The sequence below is a fragment of the Pinus tabuliformis genome, chromosome J (assembly GCF_031772625.1).
Source record: "Pinus tabuliformis cultivar Carrire ecotype Pingquan chromosome J, CPIR1, whole genome shotgun sequence".
NCBI lineage: Eukaryota > Viridiplantae > Streptophyta > Pinopsida > Pinales > Pinaceae > Pinus > Pinus tabuliformis.
Genome location: NC_142295.1, coordinates 700,543,728 through 700,563,483, shown reverse-complemented (window position 1 = coordinate 700,563,483; position 19,756 = coordinate 700,543,728).

Sequence of the window (19,756 nt, the reverse complement as noted above, 5' to 3'; positions counted from 1 at the left end):
TTTCTGCCAAGTGTCACTTTTTCCTTGATTTTAGGCATGCACGCCATAAATCCTAATCGATATAGATCTATATAATGGATGCCCCTAGATCTCATTTTCACATTCGATATTGGATATCTAGCATTCCCAGGGAGATCAAGGGGCCTCCAATGGAGTTTGTAACGCTTTTTCGAGTGAGTTTTGATTTTTTCATCTTTTGTTGTTTTTTCTGTCACTTTTCATCATTTAGCTTCTGTGAGTGATATTATTATTGTTTATTTTCATCACTAATTGCATTTTAATTTATATTAGCTTGTACAAGTTTTAGTTCTGTCTGACATTCGCCTTTCACAAGTGTCACATTAGTTTTCTTTTTTTATCCCATTAGTGGTCGTTGTTGTGACGACTCTCCATGCATGTCTGTTTTTGTTTTTTCATGTTGATCTTTCATGCTTGTTTTACACCAATATATCCATACTTAGTCATATATGCACTTTAACATGCACTATCACTCAGATCTGCTTGTTTCCCACACTCTGACTTGTGAGATCTGTTCATCCTTTAGCCATGCATCACCTTGTCTAGCTACGCATTACACATGTCTAAGGCTTAGGATGTTAGCTTGGACTCTAAGACTACACAATTCGTAGTACCAAGTTGACCCAACTATGCATTGTGTAGTTCTAGGGCTCAAGCCCTCACCTTTGGCCATTGAGATTGTGTAATGCGCAGTGTCCACCTCAGTCTGCCCATGCAGAACTGTGCATTGCATAATATCTATCCTCAAGCTGCATCACTCACTTTTGAGACTGTGTAATGCACAATTACTTCAGCTAGTCTCTCTCCCTCACCTTAGAAATTACGTAATTTGACTCATTTTTCCATGTGGTTGTTGTCCGATCTTGCTTTGTAAGTTGATTTATTGAAGCTAATTTATGTCTTCCATGAGTGCTTTTTCCTCCCTCAGGTGTTGAGCACTTCTCTTCATCAGTCACTGTTATAATGGCACCAAAGGGAACTCCTTCTAAGGATACCACTAAGAGTAGCACTAGGTGTTAGTGCCTGTCAGTCATGTCAGTCACCGGTGATCAAATGTTCCTTTACATAGTTATTTTTAGGGTTTCAGGTCATATTTTTAGTTTAAAAAAAAAAAATTCAATAAAAATTTGATCACTGGTTAGGAAGGCTAGTCTCTACTATTCCTTTCAGTCTCATGGTAAAAGGACACTATTTTGGTCAAGTCAAATCATTCTTAGTAGAGTCCCATAATTATGTTGCTCATAATTCCCGTAATAAGCCTATGTCAGGTCACCACTAGGTCACTATATGTAATTCCTGAAAATTGGTCTTTTTACCATTAAAATTCATGTTATGAGGAATAATAGAGATGGGTTTGGCAACCAAGGTTTCAAGGTCATTTTTTTTATTTCATTTTCTAAAATGAAATACCATCATAAAACTAAAGTGTCAAGTCCAAGTATAACTATAATGGAGGGTCCACTATCATTTTTCAAAGGGAAAATTGATTTTCTCCACTTATAAAGGGTCATCACTCACTCCCAATTTTCCCATTTCACTTTCCAACACTCCATCTCATCCAATCAAGGTGATTCTTTCATACCAAGAGATTTTTTGCATCCATAACTCGAGTTCTAAACTGTGCTATGCAAATAACTCTGTTTTTGCTATGCATATACCATACAATTGCTCCATCATCTCTCCAAGGTTGTGAGCCTCCTGCAGTGGTTTCCTCCATCATGTTAATATTTTTCTATTTATAAGACATGTTGGTGATCTATCTTAAGTTTCAATCTTCTCTCATTTCTCTCATTTATGCTTATTATGTCTCATGTCTAACTCCTAGGTTGTTTGAATGCAGTTAGCAAGGTTTTCATACTTTTCATGTCAAATTGCTTCTAAAACTTATATCCATTTGCTTATACATCATAATTTATCCTAAATACACTCTCCTAAACACCCTCCATCAAACCCACTCCCAAAACACAACAATTTCACCTAAACCATAGACATATTTCACCCACTAAACCATAGGACTGTGTTTTCCTTGTTTGGAAACTTTCCACTCACCCAAATCCTGTAATTCCACTTTCCCTAGCTTCCTAAACTCCCTCACTATCCCCCTAAATTTTCTTGAATTTTTTTCATAAACCTATCCCCCTCATTTTCCTAAACTCCCTCACAGCTATTGATCCGGATTTAAACAGGAACGCAATAGATTACAGAGATAACCATAAATACAGAGATGCAATAACCATAAACACATAGATGCAGCGGAAATAATGCTTCATTTCATTAATGGAAAATACTGAAATATGCTTACAACCAGAAATGGAAATAAACCAGCTAGGGCGATGGTAGCTTATCTCTGAGAAGAGATGTGCGGCTACATGCCTCTGAACTGTTCCGAACTGAGTTACAATGAGGCTCGAAGGCCTATTTATTGTTGAGAAACAATGGAAAACCCTTCACATTCCAAAACCTAACCCTAGAAGATGAAACGCCAAATTGTGGGCCCCGTTTGGGTAAATTGGTACATCAATTTCCCGGGGTCGTAACTTTGGCATACGATCTCCGTTTGACGCGCACGATAGCTCGTTAGAAAGATCTATCCGAGTACTACCACTTTGGGAGGCAACATGGTCCATGGACCCATGTTGCCCCAGAATCCCAAAAAAACGTCGTTTAGGGCCTCAAAACGGCTCCGGAAGTTCAGGACCCGAAAAACTGCTAAAAATAGTAAACTGTGCTACAATTTATGAAACTGAAAAGACTGAAAGAGACAGTTGTGGGGGTCCAAATGGGTTGGTGGGTGGCCACCAACATCCACCTGGATCATTCCTCCCCCCTTAGGAAGCAATGGTCCCCATTGCGTTGAGTTCCTCCATCTGCTGAACTTGTCCTGCAATCTCTGATGTGTCCAGTGATGGTGGGAAGCATGGTCGACGATGGTCCACATTGAACATTTGGTGAAGGCGAAGGAATGGAGGAATGATGTGCTCCAAAGCATTGTTCCCCATAGCCTTGGTACTGTTGCAAGGACCGTGTCGGAGTGGTCTGAGCTTCTGATGGGCTCTTGTAAGATGTTTTTTCTGCAGATGTAACCAAACTTTGTTGCCCACCTGAAGCTTGTGTGGTACCCTTGTGCGTGAGAAGTTGTTCTTGTGTTCTGTCATGACCGTATTCCTTTGCTGCTGCTGCTGCGTAGAGGAACCCTTTGCAGGGGTCATGGATGTAGCAACAATCTTCCCCTTACTTTGGGAGTGGACCAGACAGATGAATTTCCTGGTCTGTGATATGAGCTTGCTGCCTTTCTTGGTAGTGATCAAAGATGTGGCGGTAGGTGGGGCTACCTCCGGTATCCTGTATAACGAATCATTCAAAGAAATAATGACAGCACGAGGCCTTGACTCATACACAGCATGTCGCCTCCACAAGTATGGTTGGCCTAATAATACATCGCAAACATCCAGAGGTGTAACATCACACAATACCTCGTCTGTGAAGGGCTTGATGCTGTATGGAAGGCGGCACTACTGGCGAACTTTCAGATCTCTTCCTTCATGAAGCCAACCGATACTGTATGGCTGCGGGTGTGGTGTAGTCGGTAGGCCCAACCGCTTCACGACCTCTGCTGAAACCAGGTTCTTTTGGCTGCCACTGTCGACAATGAATCGCAGCGGTGAACCCTTCACCCACATCTGTGAGTGGAAAAGACGCTCCCCCTCCTCTGGATCTTCGGGCTCATTTTTCTTGATCTTGGCAGTGGCAACAGTGGCGCTGGGATCCGCATCAATGATCTGCTTCCCTTTTCCATTCCCCTTGTCGGGTTCTGGCTCAGGGTCAGAACATGCATCTGATTCGGAAGCCTTCAATTCGGCCACCAGTGACTGCTTGGTCTGACACTCACTTGTGTTATGAGTGGGACTCTTGTGGAACTCACACCACTTTCCTGTATCCTTCTTCGGCTTTGCGGTGTTGTTCTTTTCTTGCGGCTTTGACGGGTTGTCTTGGGTCACCCTGTCTTGGCTTTGTCCTTTGGGCTTCGGATTTGCAGATCCAAAGTCTCGCTTCTTTTGTTTGAACTTTTGCTCGATTTTGACAGCATATCGGTATGCTGTGCCGAGTGAGGGGATGTTCAAGAACCCCATATCTTCCTGGATGTATTTGTGTAGGCAGCCGCGGTATTTGAGTACCAGATGCAGCTCAGAATCTTTGATACCCAACTGTGTGCGAAGGGTATGAAAAATGTTTGTGAACTCCGGCACATCTTGGTCTCGTCCCTGACGCAGTGTGGTCCATTAGATGTATTTGTCCTCATAGCTTCCGACAGGGTAGTACTGCTCTTTGATGGCATCCCGGAAGTCATTCCAAGTGGGTGCGGCTGAAAATAATGAGCCTGTACTTTCATCCTTCTGCTCGCAGTATGTTTCCCACCAGTCCTTGACGTGGGGGGCTGCTTTGAGAAGAGCGAAAACAATCTTTTCCCGACTTGAAAATTCATGAACAGAAAAATACCCATCTAGCAGATTTAACCATTTATCTACGGCATCTGCGTCTATTTGACCCTCGAAGATGGGGATTTCAAAATTAACTTGTACCTTAAACAGTGTGGCGTTTCCAGAGTAGCTGTTGGAAGCCGATGCGTCGCCTCTGGGTAGCCGCTGAAGGATCTGCGCAAAGCTATCCATCATCGCGTTCCTTTGCCGCTCGAGGGCTTCTTCGAGCAAGATTTTGACGGGATCTCCTGCCCCCTCGTCTTTCTTCTCGTCGGCCATGGTAGGCCGTCGGGATTTGCGAGGCTGGTCTTGCAAAGGTTCAACCAGTTCAAGCCCTAACTCCTTATATCCCGACCTTGTTGGGGACATGTAAAGAAAAACCGAGAAAAAGCAGACCGCTCTGATACCACTGATCCGGATTTAAACAGGAACGCAATAGATTACAGAGATAACCATAAATACAGAGATGCAATAACCATAAACACATAGATGCAGCGGAAATAATGCTTCATTTCATTAATGGAAAATACTGAAATATGCTTACAACCAGAAATGGAAATAAACCAGCTAGGGCGATGGTAGCTTATCTCTGAGAAGAGATGTGCGGCTACATGCCTCTGAACTGTTCCGAACTAAGTTACAATGAGGCTCGAAGGCCTATTTATTGTTGAGAAACAATGGAAAACCCTTCACATTCCAAAACCTAACCCTAGAAGATGAAACGCCAAATTGTGGGCCCCGTTTGGGTAAATTGGTACATCAATTTCCCGGGGTCGTAACTTTGGCATACGATCTCCGTTTGACGCGCACGATAGCTCGTTAGAAAGATCTATCCGAGTACTACCACTTTGGGAGGCAACATGGGTCCATGGACCCATGCTGCCCCAGAATCCCAAAAAAACGTCGTTTAGGGCCTCAAAACGGCCCGGAAGTTCAGGACTCGAAAAACTGCTAAAAATAGTAAACTGTGCTACAATTTATGAAACTGAAAAGACTGAAAGAGACAGTTGTGGGGGTCCAAATGGGTTGGTGGGTGGCCACCAACATCCACCTGGATCATTCCTCCCCCCTTAGGAAGCAATGGTCCCCATTGCGTTGAGTTCCTCCATTTGCTGAACTTGTCCTGCAATCTCTGATGTGTCCAGTGATGGTGGGAAGCATGGTCGACGATGGTCCACATTGAACATTTGGTGAAGGCGAAGGAATGGAGGAATGATGTGCTCCAAAGAATTGTTCCCCATAGCCTTGGTACTGTTGCAAGGACCGTGTCGGAGTGGTCTGAGCTTTTGATGGGCTCTTGTAAGACGTTCTTTCTGCAGATGTAACCAAACTTTGTTGCCCACCTGAAGCTTGTGTGGTACCCTTGTGCGTGAGAAGTTGTTCTTGTGTTCTGTCATGACCGTATTCCTTTGCTGCTGCTGCTGCGTAGAGGAACCCTTTGCAGGGGTCATGGATGTAGCAACAATCTTCCCCTTACTTTGGGAGTGGACCAGACAGATGAATTTCCTGGTCTGTGATATGAGCTTGCTGCCTTTCTTGGTAGTGATCAAAGATGTGGCGGTAGGTGGGGCTACCTCCGGTATCCTGTATAATGAATCATTCAAAGAAATAATGACAGCACGAGGCCTTGACTCATACACAACATGTCGCCTCCACAAGTATGGTTGGCCTAATAATACATCGCAAACATCCAGAGGTGTAACATCACACAATACCTCGTCTGTGAAGGGCTTGATGCTGTATGGAAGGCGGCACTGCTGGCGAACTTTCAGATCTCGTCCTTCATGAAGCCACCCGATACTGTATGGCTGCGGGTGTGGTGTAGTCGGTAGGCCCAACTGCTTCACGACCTCTGCTGAAACCAGGTTCTTTTGGCTACCACTGTCGACAATGAATCGCAGCGGTGAACCCTTCACCCACATCTGTGAGTGGAAAAGACGCTCCCCCTCCTCTGGATCTTCGGGCTCATTTTTCTTGATCTTGGCAGTGGCAACAGTGGCGCTGGGATCCGCATCAATGATCTGCTTCCCTTTTCCATTCCCCTTGTCGGGTTCTGGCTCAGGGTCAGAACATGCATCTGATTCGGAAGCCTTCAATTCGGCCACCAGCGACTGCTTGGTCCGACACTCACTTGTGTTATGAGTGGGACTCTTGTGGAACTCACACCACTTTCCTGTATCCTTCTTTGGATTTGCGGTGTTGTTCTTTTCTTGCGGCTTTGACGGGTTGTCTTGGGTCACCCTGTCTTGGCTTTGTCCTTTGGGCTTCGGATTTGCAGATCCAAAGTCTCGCTTCTTTTGTTTGAACTTTTGCTCGATTTTGACAGCATATCGGTATGCTGTGCCGAGGGGATGTTCAAGAACCCCATATCTTCCTGGATGTATTTGTGTAGGCAGCCGCGGTATTTGAGTACCAGATGCAGCTCAGAATCTTTGATACCCAACTGTGTGCGAAGGGTATGAAAAATGTTTGTGAACTCCGACACATCTTGGTCTTGTCCCTGATGCAGTGTGGTCCATTTGATGTATTTGTCCTCATAGCTTCCGACAGGGTAGTACTGCTCTTTGATGGCATCCCGGAAGTCATTCCAAGTGGGTGCGGCTGAAAATAATGAGCCTGTACTTTCATCCTTCTGCTCGCAGTATGTTTCCCACCAGTCCTTGACGTGGGGGGTTGCTTTGAGAAGAGTGAAAACAATCTTTTCCCGACTTGAAAATTCATGAACAGAAAAATACCCATCTAGCAGATTTAACCATTTATCTACGGCATCTGCGTCTATTTGACCCTCGAAGATGGGGATTTCAAAGTTAACTTGTACCTTAAATGGTGTGGCGTTTCCAGAGTAGCTGTTGGAAGCCGATGCGTCGCCTCTGGGTAGCCGCTGAAGGATCTGCGCAAAGCTATCCATCATCGCGTTCCTTTGCCGCTCGAGGGCTTCTTCGAGCAAGATTTTGACGGGATCTCCTGCCCCCTTGTCTTTCTTCTCGTCCGCCATGGTAGGCCGTCGGGATTTGCGAGGCTGGTCTTGCAAAGGTTCAACCAGTTCAAGCCCTAACTCCTTATATCCCGACCTTGTTGGGGACATGTAAAGAAAAACCGAGAAAAAGCAGACCGCTCTGATACCACTGATCCGGATTTAAACAGGAACGCAATAGATTACAGAGATAACCATAAATACAGAGATGCAATAACCATAAACACATAGATGCAGCGGAAATAATGCTTCATTTCATTAATGGAAAATACTGAAATATGCTTACAACCAGAAATAGAAATAAACCAGCTAGGGCGATGGTAGCTTATCTCTGAGAAGAGATGTGCGGCTACATGCCTCTGAACTGTTCTGAACTGAGTTACAATGAGGCTCGAAGGCCTATTTATTGTTGAGAAACAATGGAAAACCCTTCACATTCCAAAACCTAACCCTAGAAGATGAAACGCTAAATTGTGGGCCCCGTTTGGGTAAATTGGTACATCAATTTCCCGGGGTCGTAACTTTGGCATACGATCTCCGTTTGACGCGCAGGATAGCTCGTTAGAAAGATATATCCGAGTACTACCACTTTGGGAGGCAACATGGTCCATGGACCCATGTTGCCCCAGAATCCCAAAAAAACGTCGTTTAGGGCCTCAAAACGGCTCCGGAAGTTCAGGACCCGAAAAACTACTAAAAATAGTAAACTGTGCTACAATTTATGAAACTGAAAAGACTGAAAGAGACAGTTGTGGGGGTCCAAATGGGTTGGTGGGTGGCCACCAACATCCACCTGGATCATTCCTCCCCCCTTAGGAAGCAATGGTCCCCATTGCGTTGAGTTCCTCCATCTGCTGAACTTGTCCTGCAATCTCTGATGTGTCCAGTGATGGTGGGAAGCATGGTCGACGATGGTCCACATTGAACATTTGGTGAAGGCGAAGGAATGGAGGAATGATGTGCTCCAAAGCATTGTTCCCCATAGCCTTGGTACTGTTGCAAGGACCGTGTCGGAGTGGTCTAAGCTTCTGATGGGCTCTTGTAAGACGTTCTTTCTGCAGATGTAACCAAACTTTGTTGCCCACCTGAAGCTTGTGTGGTACCCTTGTGCGTGAGAAGTTGTTCTTGTGTTCTGTCATGACCGTATTCCTTTGTTGCTGCTGCTGCGTAGAGGAACCCTTTGCAGGGGTCATGGATGTAGCAACAATCTTCCCCTTACTTTGGGAGTGGACCAGACAGATGAATTTCCTGGTCTGTGATATGAGCTTGCTGCATTTCTTGGTAGTGATCAAAGATGTGGCGGTAGGTGGGGCTACCTCCGGTATCCTGTATAATGAATCATTCAAAGAAATAATGACAGCACGAGGCCTTGACTCATACACAGCATGTCGCCTCCACAAGTATGGTTGGCCTAATAATACATCGCAAACATCCAGAGGTGTAACATCACACAATACCTCGTCTGTGAAGGGCTTGATGCTGTATGGAAGGCGGCACTGCTGGCGAACTTTCAGATCTCATCCTTCATGAAGCCACCCGATACTGTATGGCTGCGGGTGTGGTGTAGTCGGTAGGCCCAACTGCTTCACGACCTCTGCTGAAACCAGGTTCTTTTGGCTACCACTGTCGACAATGAATCGCAGCGGTGAACCCTTCACCCACATCTGTGAGTGGAAAAGACGCTCCCCCTCCTCTGGATCTTCGGGCTCATTTTTCTTGATCTTGGCAGTGGCAACAGTGGCGCTGGGATCCGCATCAATGATCTGCTTCCATTTTCCATTCCCCTTGTCGGGTTCTGGCTCAGGGTCAGAACATGCATCTGATTCGGAAGCCTTCAATTCGGCCACCAACGACTGCTTGGTCCGACACTCACTTGTGTTATGAGTGGGACTCTTGTGGAACTCACACCACTTTCCTGTATCCTTCTTCGGCTTTGCGGTGTTGTTCTTTTCTTGCGGCTTTGACAGGTTGTCTTGGGTCACCCTGTCTTGGCTTTGTCCTTTAGGCTTCGGATTTGCAGATCCAAAGTCTCGCTTCTTTTGTTTGAACTTTTGCTCGATTTTGACAGCATATCGGTATGCTGTGCCGAGTGAGGGGATGTTCAAGAACCCCATATCTTCCTGGATGTATTTGTGTAGGCAGCCGCGGTATTTGAGTACCAGATGCAGCTCAGAATCTTTGATACCCAACTGTGTGCGAAGGGTATGAAAAATGTTTGTGAACTCCGGCACATCTTGGTCTCGTCCTTGACGCAGTGTGGTCCATTTGATGTATTTGTCCTCATAGCTTCCGACAGGGTAGTACTGCTCTTTGATGGCATCCCGGAAGTCATTCCAAGTGGGTGCGGCTGAAAATAATGAGCCTGTACTTTCATCCTTCTGCTCGCAGTATGTTTCCCACCAGTCCTTGACGTGGGGGGCTGCTTTGAGAAGAGCGAAAACAATCTTTTCCCGACTTGAAAATTCATGAACAGAAAAATACCCATCTAGCAGATTTAACCATTTATCTACGGCATCTGCGTCTATTTGACCCTCAAAGATGGGGATTTCAAAATTAACTTGTACCTTAAACGGTGTGGCGTTTCCAGAGTAGCTGTTGGAAGCCGATGCGTCGCCTCTGGGTAGCCGCTGAAGGATCTGCGCAAAGCTATCCATCATCGCGTTCCTTTGCCGCTCGAGGGCTTCTTCGAGCAAGATTTTGACGGGATCTCCTGCCCCCTCGTCTTTCTTCTCGTCCGCCATGGTAGGCCGTCGGGATTTGCGAGGCTGGTCTTGCAAAGGTTCAACCAGTTCAAGCCCTAACTCCTTATATCCCGACCTTGTTGGGGACATGTAAAGAAAAACCGAGAAAAAGCAGACCGCTCTGATACCACTGATCCGGATTTAAACAGGAACGCAATAGATTACAGAGATAACCATAAATACAGAGATGCAATAACCATAAACACATAGATGCAGCGGAAATAATGCTTCATTTCATTAATGGAAAATACTGAAATATGCTTACAACCAGAAATGGAAATAAACCAGCTAGGGCGATGGTAGCTTATCTCTGAGAAGAGATGTGCGGCTACATGCCTCTGAACTGTTTCGAACTGAGTTACAATGAGGCTTGAAGGCCTATTTATTGTTGAGAAACAATGGAAAACCCTTCACATTCCAAAACCTAACCCTAGAAGATGAAATGCCAAATTGTGGGCCCCGTTTGGGTAAATTGGTACATCAATTTCCCGGGGTCGTAACTTTGGCATACGATCTCCGTTTGACGCGCACGATAGCTCGTTAGAAAGATCTATCCGAGTACTACCACTTTGGGAGGCAACATCGGTCCATGGACCCATGTTGCCCCAGAATCCCAAAAAAACGTCGTTTAGGGCCTCAAAACGGCTCCGGAAGTTCAGGACCCGAAAAACTGCTAAAAATAGTAAACTGTGCTACAATTTATGAAACTGAAAAGACTGAAAGAGACAGTTGTGGGGGTCCAAATGGGTTGGTGGGTGGCCACCAACATCCACCTGGATCAGCTATTGAAAATCCCCTGTTTTCCCACAGTTAAATCCCTAGTTTCTATCCTAAGAACTAAGTGTTGAGATGGAATCTGAAACCTATGAACAAAGGAAGCATAGGGGGAGGACATGTCATTAGACATGAACCTACATCAACCCATGAGGTCTTATCATCTCCCTTCATTAGGAAATCATTTGAAGATGCAGACTACCTTACATTTTGTCAGAGAGTTGAAGAGTTGAAGTATCATTACCAATTGACTAGTGCTTTTGCCACGAAATATTAAAAGGACAAAGTGACCATAGCAGGAGTTCAATTCACTATTTCAAGGAAACTTATGTCCACAACTACAGGGATTCCAAACACTAGAGAAATCTGGTTCAAAAGAGAATACCTTGACCTTTAAAATTACAAGATGTACCTAAAGGCACAATACAAATTAGCTCCAACATATATTTTTCCATTCAGACATTTGTTGGAAAGGTATACCCCTCTCATGAAAATTATCATGAAGTATTTCACATGTGAAGGTAGGTATTCAAGGCTATATAAGTACCACATGAAACTTTTGATGCATTTCACCAGTGTACAACAAATCAATCTATCTTATTACTTGTACAAAAGTCTAATTGAAATGGCAGAAAATGTACAAAAGCTGGGGGAGAATCACTATACTAGTTTTTTTCATCATGGCTTAGTGAAAGTGCTAGTTTGTCATCAATTAGCATAGGAAAATCTGTCTTGGGACCATTTTTCAAGTTCAGCTTTTCCTCCATCTTCTTTAACTAGGTCTAGTGATGAAACAACACCTTCAAGCTCACCAGTGTAGCAAGAGGTTGCTTCTTCAAGCAAACCAACCAAGAGGAAAGACATGGCAAAAGTGTCTTAGACATATTCCAGAGGTGATAGGATTGTGTTTTCTCAAAGGATTGTTGAAAGGGCCAAGCCTACAACTGGTAAACAGATAGTCATCTCACAACATGAGGAGTCCTCTCATCCAGGTACAAATGTGTCAGCTATGGAGAAAGGATACGAGGGAAGAATTGAAGATAAGATCATAAGGGATAAGGATGCTGAGATCAAGAGATTGGAAGGAAAATTAGTAGAGGAAAATGCTCTAATAACATGCTTGCAACAAGAGAATATGCAATTGAAAGTGAACCAAATGATTCAATATAAACAAGAAGCTATTTCAAAGAAGGAAGATGTAAAGGGGAAAGCAATCACTGAAAGTTTCTCACCAAAAGAACAGATTATGGTAGATGACCTAATCACTAGAGAAATAAATGAAGATAGGATATATTGGCTTGATAAGGCAAATGGAAACTTGGAGAAGCTCCTTAAGAAGGCAAACGGGGACAATAACTTTCAGAGGCATATGGCTATGGATTACTACACAAGAAACAAAGTATCTCAACTCAGAATCAAGCATTTGAAGAGCAAACTCTAGGAAAACCTAACTAGTCAAAAGGATAAAGAGAAGCTTGATTTACTTGCTGAGGCCTCCCTCATGGAATAAAATATCATATTATACCTTCACTGAGCAATTTTGAGAAGATTTGGAGAAATTATTGTCATTTTCAAAATTTTGGCGATTTTTGACTGTTTTAAAGACATAGTGAAAGCTACAAGAACAATGCCTTAGCACTACGCTTTCTTCTCAGAGATCCAAATGCCAAAAAAAATGTCCTTGGATAGATATTTATGTAAGGATCTCATATATCTACTTTTTTAAGCATGTCAACAAACTGGTTAGGAGAAAAAGCCAAAACACAGGTGAAAAAGTCACTTTCTGCCACTATTCTGAAGCAGGCATTGTGCTTATAGAGCCACTTCGAGAGAATAGATTTTCGAAGGCCTTCCCAGGGGTCATTTCCAAAATTCAAGTTGTTATGGAAACTAGATGGAAAATTTTAGTTGACCATGCTCTTTGTTAGGCCAGGAGGTAACTCCTCAAATCAAATCATATTATTTATTTAGGTTGTTCATTATTATATATAAGAGGGAGTGACTGTTCAGTTCATCTCCCAATGACTCTCCATCTTCTCTATTATTTATTTACACTAATTACAGTTGTTCACCCAATCCCTATGATTAGATGTCAACATTCCCCCCTTAATCTGAAGGGATGTTGGTGCGTCTGTTAGCCTCCTGCTGCAGCAGGTTAATCATCTTTCATGATCGACATTTTTACATGCCAAATATGTTGTACTATGCATGCTGCAATGCTCCATATTTGCTACAGATGGCCAGAGAAGTATCCATGAGAGTGTGCTAGTCTAAATGCCACTACTGTGTTCCATTTTTGATAAGTTGATCCATTTTCATGAGCTTTCAGCTAAGGGAGGTCCAAACAGCGTAATCTTGGTCTCCCTAGGTTTCAATTTCCTGTTTTAGAATATAGAGAATAAACATCTGTCCAAACTGTTTAATCTTGGCAGATCTGTAAATAGGTAGAGAAACAAGGGTGCTCAACAGCCTAATCTGAACACCTGGATGCAATAAGTGTAGATTTAGATAGGAGGACAGCAAGAAGAAAAGAATGAAAAGCTGGGTATGCTAGTTCAAGTGCACCCAAACCAAAAAGAAGAGAAAATGCCAGGTGAATAGGCCGAGTAGGTAGCTTTGTGGTTGCAGAATCATGACTTGTGATCCATTTCAGATTTTCAAGTGTCATATCTATTCATATCACAAGTTTGAGGTAGTTTTCCATTTGAAGGACTTCAAGCGAGGCATGTCTGACTTCCCCTTCCTCCTTTGTCCCAAAGTCACTCACTAACTTCCCCTAAAGAGGTCAAGATATGCTTGATACCTCTTAGATTCATCATTCTCCATATCATTTGCCTTGGTGAAGATCTGCTTCACTCAAGGAATGTTCACACTCCTTCTATCAGTCATTTTCCCCATTGATAGCCTAAGACATCATTCTTAGCGTTTTTTCTCATCATTATCATGTTAACTATTAACTTTACTACGTAGCTCCCTATCTATTTCCCCTTCCCCTACTAAAACTATGTATATAACTCCCCTATATATTTATCCCTCCCCTTGGTTGAAAAATAACCATATACATCCTTGGGAATTGCTAAGTTTATTTGAAACTCAGCAAGAACCCTCATTGACCCCTCTGACCATCTTCCAAAAGCATAAGGACTCATTCCTTTGCATAGTTTCCCTTCATATGTATAAAAACCATCTCTTTGGCCTTGGTTTGCCTTTATAAGGCATGAAACCCTCTTTGGCCACTAAACCCCTCTCAAAACCACATCACTTTACCCCTAAGTTCCTTGGGACTCCTTCCAAGGCATAAGAGTACAAAAACCATGCAAAAACCATGAAAAACCTTCTAAAAAGGATAAAATCCTCCCTTTTTTGGCTATCGGACCCCTTCCGATGCCTTAGAATCCATGCCAAACTATAAAGGAACCCCTCCGAATTCATTTGCCTTGCCTTTTCATAAAAAGCATGCTCCGATGAGATAAAGGTCTGTTTGATCCCCCTCTGATGCGATATCGCTATCGGGAGGGGGCAGTGGCATATATAAGCGAAAATGGCTAAGTCTCAAGGCATGGGGTATAGTTCCGATGGGCCGGACCCGAAAACATATAAAGTGGACCGGTAATAGAATATCGGGTCCGCGCAGTTCGGCGATTCCATATGTGCCACCCTCTGGTCCCTCCGACTGTCGATTCGCCGACGGATCCAGGACCGTTGGATCGGGCACCAGATCTGACGGCCCAGATCTTGTCGCGCGGCCCCCACTTCGCATCGCCCCATATACTGCTTCGATTTGGCGGAGCCGATGAGTTATCAAATACAGTGTTAAAGGGTTTTCGTGTCCGCGGACCCATTCCACTGTTAAAACCGCTGATCTGGGTTCCGCCGATGGGTCGGACCCGAAATAAAATAAAGAGGGCTTGTATAACTTATCAGGTCCGATGGGTTTCAGCATTTATTTGTGGCAACCCCATGACCCCGCCGATAGCGAATTTCCGAGTTAATCTCAGCCGCCCATTCAGGCCCACAAATCAACAGCCCATATTTAATCACATCACTCCTATATGGCTTCGACCAGGAGAGCCGAAAAGTAATAAAGCACGGCATAAAGGCATATCGGGTCCGAAAGAGTCCGCACTGTGTGCTCCTATATCCCGGAGCCGAAAAATATTAAAGGGCAGTTTTAAAGGATTTCGGGTCCGCATATTGATTTTGTTAAAATCTGCCAATATGAAATCGCCGACGGACCAGACCTGATCTCCATAAAGAAAGGGCATATAAGCATTTCGGGTTCACTAGGTTCATCGCTATTTGGAGGTTTTATATGTTGGGACCAATGGTCCGCCCCGATGTGAGTTAGCGCTAGCCGTTGGATCTGCCTTCATGCGATCCAACAGCCAGGATTTAATCTCCGCTACAGTGTCGCTCCCGCCTATGTTTTTCACGAATTTTACATAGAAATTGGTCTTTTTTCTGTGTAAAAGAAAAGGCGCCATTTGTTCATATTTTGACATATATGCCCGCGCCCGGTTCCCGATAAGGGAATTCATTCATCCCTAAGCTTTCTTAGATCGCTCCAAGGCCCAGTTTTGCTTCAGATAGCCAGTCTCGGCCTCGGCACAATTGGCAACACTTTTTCCTCCTGTTTGCACCATTTTTCAAAAAAATTTAAGGCTAGTTTTGATCAGCCAAGCACCGATTGCACCCAAAGGCCACGGATGACATTAGAAGCAGTTATTTTTGCATTAAAAGGTAGAAAGGGGGCGATGGGATAGTCTAAAGAGTATCAGCGGTGAGAAAAGGCCCAGATTCAGTGCCAAAGTGTATCAGGATGCAACAAAGAGTATCAGTCCAGTTTTTCAAAGCAGATGAAAGCAAAGCAAGCCCAGCGAAGTCAACAAAGCATCATTCAACCATTAAGGCTCACCAAAACTTCTTTTGTTGCTTTAAAGCCACATAAAGGCATAGATGGAGGCTTTCAAGGCATAGTTATTGCAGAGACATTGTTCCCAGTCATATTTTTGGAGCAGCGCTGCTTCCTTAAGTGCATAGTTATCACACAGAGGACAACGCGTGGCTCAAGGAACTCTTTTAGTCCATTTTTTGAAGCTGCAGGACCATGCGTAGTCCTAAAGAGCAATTTTGATGGGGTTGCTCCCTCATGAACACCCGTTTTAGATATTTTATTGCATTTATTTCCATCACAACTTAGCATTAGAAGCAATTATTGCACAGATCTCTTTTGAATCTGTTTTGTTAGATATGTTGAGATATTTTCTCCCTTGACACCTGTTCAAGGGATGTTTGTAAATATTTTCTATTTAAACAACCCTCTGTATTTATGTAAAGGGTTGGTTGGTTGATAACTTCCTCTAGACTTGCATTGTATTTTCTGATAGTCTCTATAATCAAAGATCGCTGGAATGTTTGGGAGATGAACTGACTGTTGTGTTTTGATGTCTGAAGAGTGACTATGGAATCCTAATGCTTCTACATAGCCCAATAAGTGTTTCTTATCTTTGTTTACAGTTTATATGTGTTTATGCCATCATTGTTTCACTATCTAAATAGCAGAAAGAAAGAATAGTTCAGAGCTCACTTAGTTGTATTCTATTCTCAATTTCTGTGATTTATCTATGTTTTCCTCTGAATTAGTCCTAAATATGAATACTGGTTTTCTCATATTTACACTATTTCCTTCATATATGAATGTTGTTCAGGAATCCTTGATTGCTCCTATATAATGTTCATTCACCTTCCCTCTGTTAGCATAATGAGAGCTACTTAGTTTCCTTTCATTCACTGACCTCCATTCCATCCTTATTCCAGCTCGATATTGTTTTATGTGTAGCTATCCTGCTCTGTATTCCTCTTGTGACCAAGAAAACGCAACAGCAAGCCTAATCCACGACTCCATGCCCAATGGTTTGAACTTCTCACACTATGCATCCCAACTCTGTTTGAAAGAATCCTCCATCCCACCAAAATAAAAAAAAAACCCAAGAAAATCATAACTAGCCTAAAATAAACCCAAAACAAAGCTAAATTATAAAGAGAGAGCCCTCTCTTATTGCATGTAGGCTAAGACCTGCAATCCAAAGATTGGTTTGTGGTTACCTCGGCCGTATCCTTTAAGGAGCTTTAAGGACAACCTGAGTGATAACATAATGGCGACTCCACTGGGGACAATTTTTCAGATAATTTCACAAATCAAGTTGGAAAGCTCCACTGGGAAAGAACCAGACCTTCAAAAGTTTCTTTCTAACCCATACATTCTTAGAAAACCCAAAAAAAACAAGCTAGAAGTTGGCTCCCAAAAAGAATTCACATTATACAAGGTCAAATCCAGACCCAAATCCCCCAGCAGCTTTTGAAAATCCCAATAGAATCCCAAGGAACCTCAGGAAGCTAGAGCGAAGAGAGGATTTTGCTGATAATAGTCCTAAAGCAGTTCACCCACGCTGTGGCTCAACCCCTATCAAAGTTTTATTTCGTTCAACCCCTAGTTCCCCTTGTTCTTCATCCACCTCTCAAATCACTCCTTCCACACCTCCATTCACTGCACATACTACCACCACTACTCCTATTATCCCAGTTGTTCCTATTGTCCCTCTTATCCCCGTGAATATGGCTAACAAATATGCACCTTTACAGCTGCCTGCAAATCCCGGGGCTATGCCTGAGGTTTACCAAACTAAAATCACATATTTTGATGGCACAAGTGCCTGCACATCCCTTCAGCATACAAAGAAAATGCAGGATTACTTTGAAAGCTATGAGATTGACGATGATGGTGTGAGAATGAAGATTTTTGTCCAAAGTTTGACAGGTGATGTCAGGACTTGGTTTAGAGCATTCCCAGCCAATTCCATAGTAGACCCAGAAGCATTATACCAGTCATTTATCAACAGATGGGAGAAAAAGAAAGACCCCTTGCACATACTAGCTGAATATGATACAACCAAAAGAGGTCCACAAGAAACAGTCTTGGACTATTGTGCAAGGTTCAATAGCATTTATAATGCTATCCCACAAAACTTAAGGCCCCCACCTGACCTTGCCTTATATAAATTCCCTGATGGATTCGACCCAGATATGGCCTACCAATTAAAAGAAAGAGCCCCTAACAGCCTTGCAGACATGCAAAACGTGGCTGTCACTGTGGAGGCAAATTTAATTGCCAAAAGAAACAGGGCTAGAACTGAGAGAAGAACCACCTTGAAGGAATAGCCCTTAGCCTTAGATCAAAAGCTAGATGCTATTATGAATGGCATGCAGAGGCTGGGAGACAGAGTAGAGAGTGTTGAGAGGAAATCATCATGGGAAGGGCAACAGCCCAATACCATAAGGAACCCAAATTTCAGAAAAAATTAAAATCCAAATGCTGGTAGGTCTAGCCCAGATCATGATATAAGACCTCCTTTTCAAGAAAACTACGCAGAGGAATCCACTTCTAATGAACCCATAGAAGACACTCACATGAACTTGGTGGATTTGAAGGGTGAGCAACAAATTTTCCTAACTCAACAAGACCAAGATGACCATGAGATAAATCAATTTCAGACTAACTCTAGTGAGTCTTTTGACTTTAAACAAGCTTATGATTCAACTATTTATGAAGTCCACAAATAGTATAAGCTGAGGACTAGAAACATAGATGTGCCTGAAAAAGTTAAACCAAAGGAGGGCAAACAACCAAACCAGATTAGAGGCAAGGCTATTATAACAGAAACAGCTGATATAACTGTCCCAAACCCGCACCAAGTGACTGTAGAGGACATAACAGACATACAACCTTCTATTTATCAACCTCTACCACCTTCTTCCTCGAAAGAGAACTTGAACAGCACTTGTAAAAGCCTTCCCAAAATAGAAATACCACAGGGTATCACTCACCATAACACTGATAATCAAGAGGAAAACGCAGAAAATACACTTGAAAATGGGAAATCTGCTATTGCCAACACAAAGACTCCATTGGAGAAACCATTCAACTTAGAAGCAGAAATAAGCAAACTTAAGATTTCCATCCCTTTATCTGAACTTGCAAAGCCTGATGTGTATAGGCAACAAATCCAAAGATCACTGCAAATGCCAGCGAATAGGGATGATATGAATGTTTTAGATGATACACCTGAGTTGCTTTTTGGTCCAGGAGTTGATGGAAAATCAGCACATGGAGCTGTTCTACCCTTTTATGTCAGTCTGCACATACATGATAAAGTTTTACATAATGCAATGTTTGACTCAGGTGCCTCACACAACCTTATGCCCAAAGCTGTAATGGAGAAGCTAAACCTTGATGTAACAAGACCATACAAAGATCTATTCTCCTTTGAATCAAGTCAGGTCAAATGTTTAGGCCTCATAAAAGACTTGTGTGTCTGCTTAGTCCAATACCCAAACAAGACAATCCTCATGGATGTGGTGGTTGTTGACATACCACCAAAGTATGGCATGCTATTGTCAAGATCTTGGGGGGCAAAACTCCAAGGATCTCTCCAATTAGACCTCTCCTATGCCACTATTTCAGTCTTTGGGCAACCAAAGAGACTGTATAGAGAAACACTGATGAAGTATGTGGTAAGTAGTGAGGAAAAGCCCCAGAATTTCCCTATCTATTTAATGCATTCTGATATGGATTCTTTTATTTTGTTTAATCATGAAACAAGTCCTCCAACTAATGAGAGGCCTTTTCCTTTAGAACAAGAAACATGCATCAATCAAGAATCGGTTGCCCATACCCACGAAACTGTCAAAACAATCAGTGCAACCAGCATACA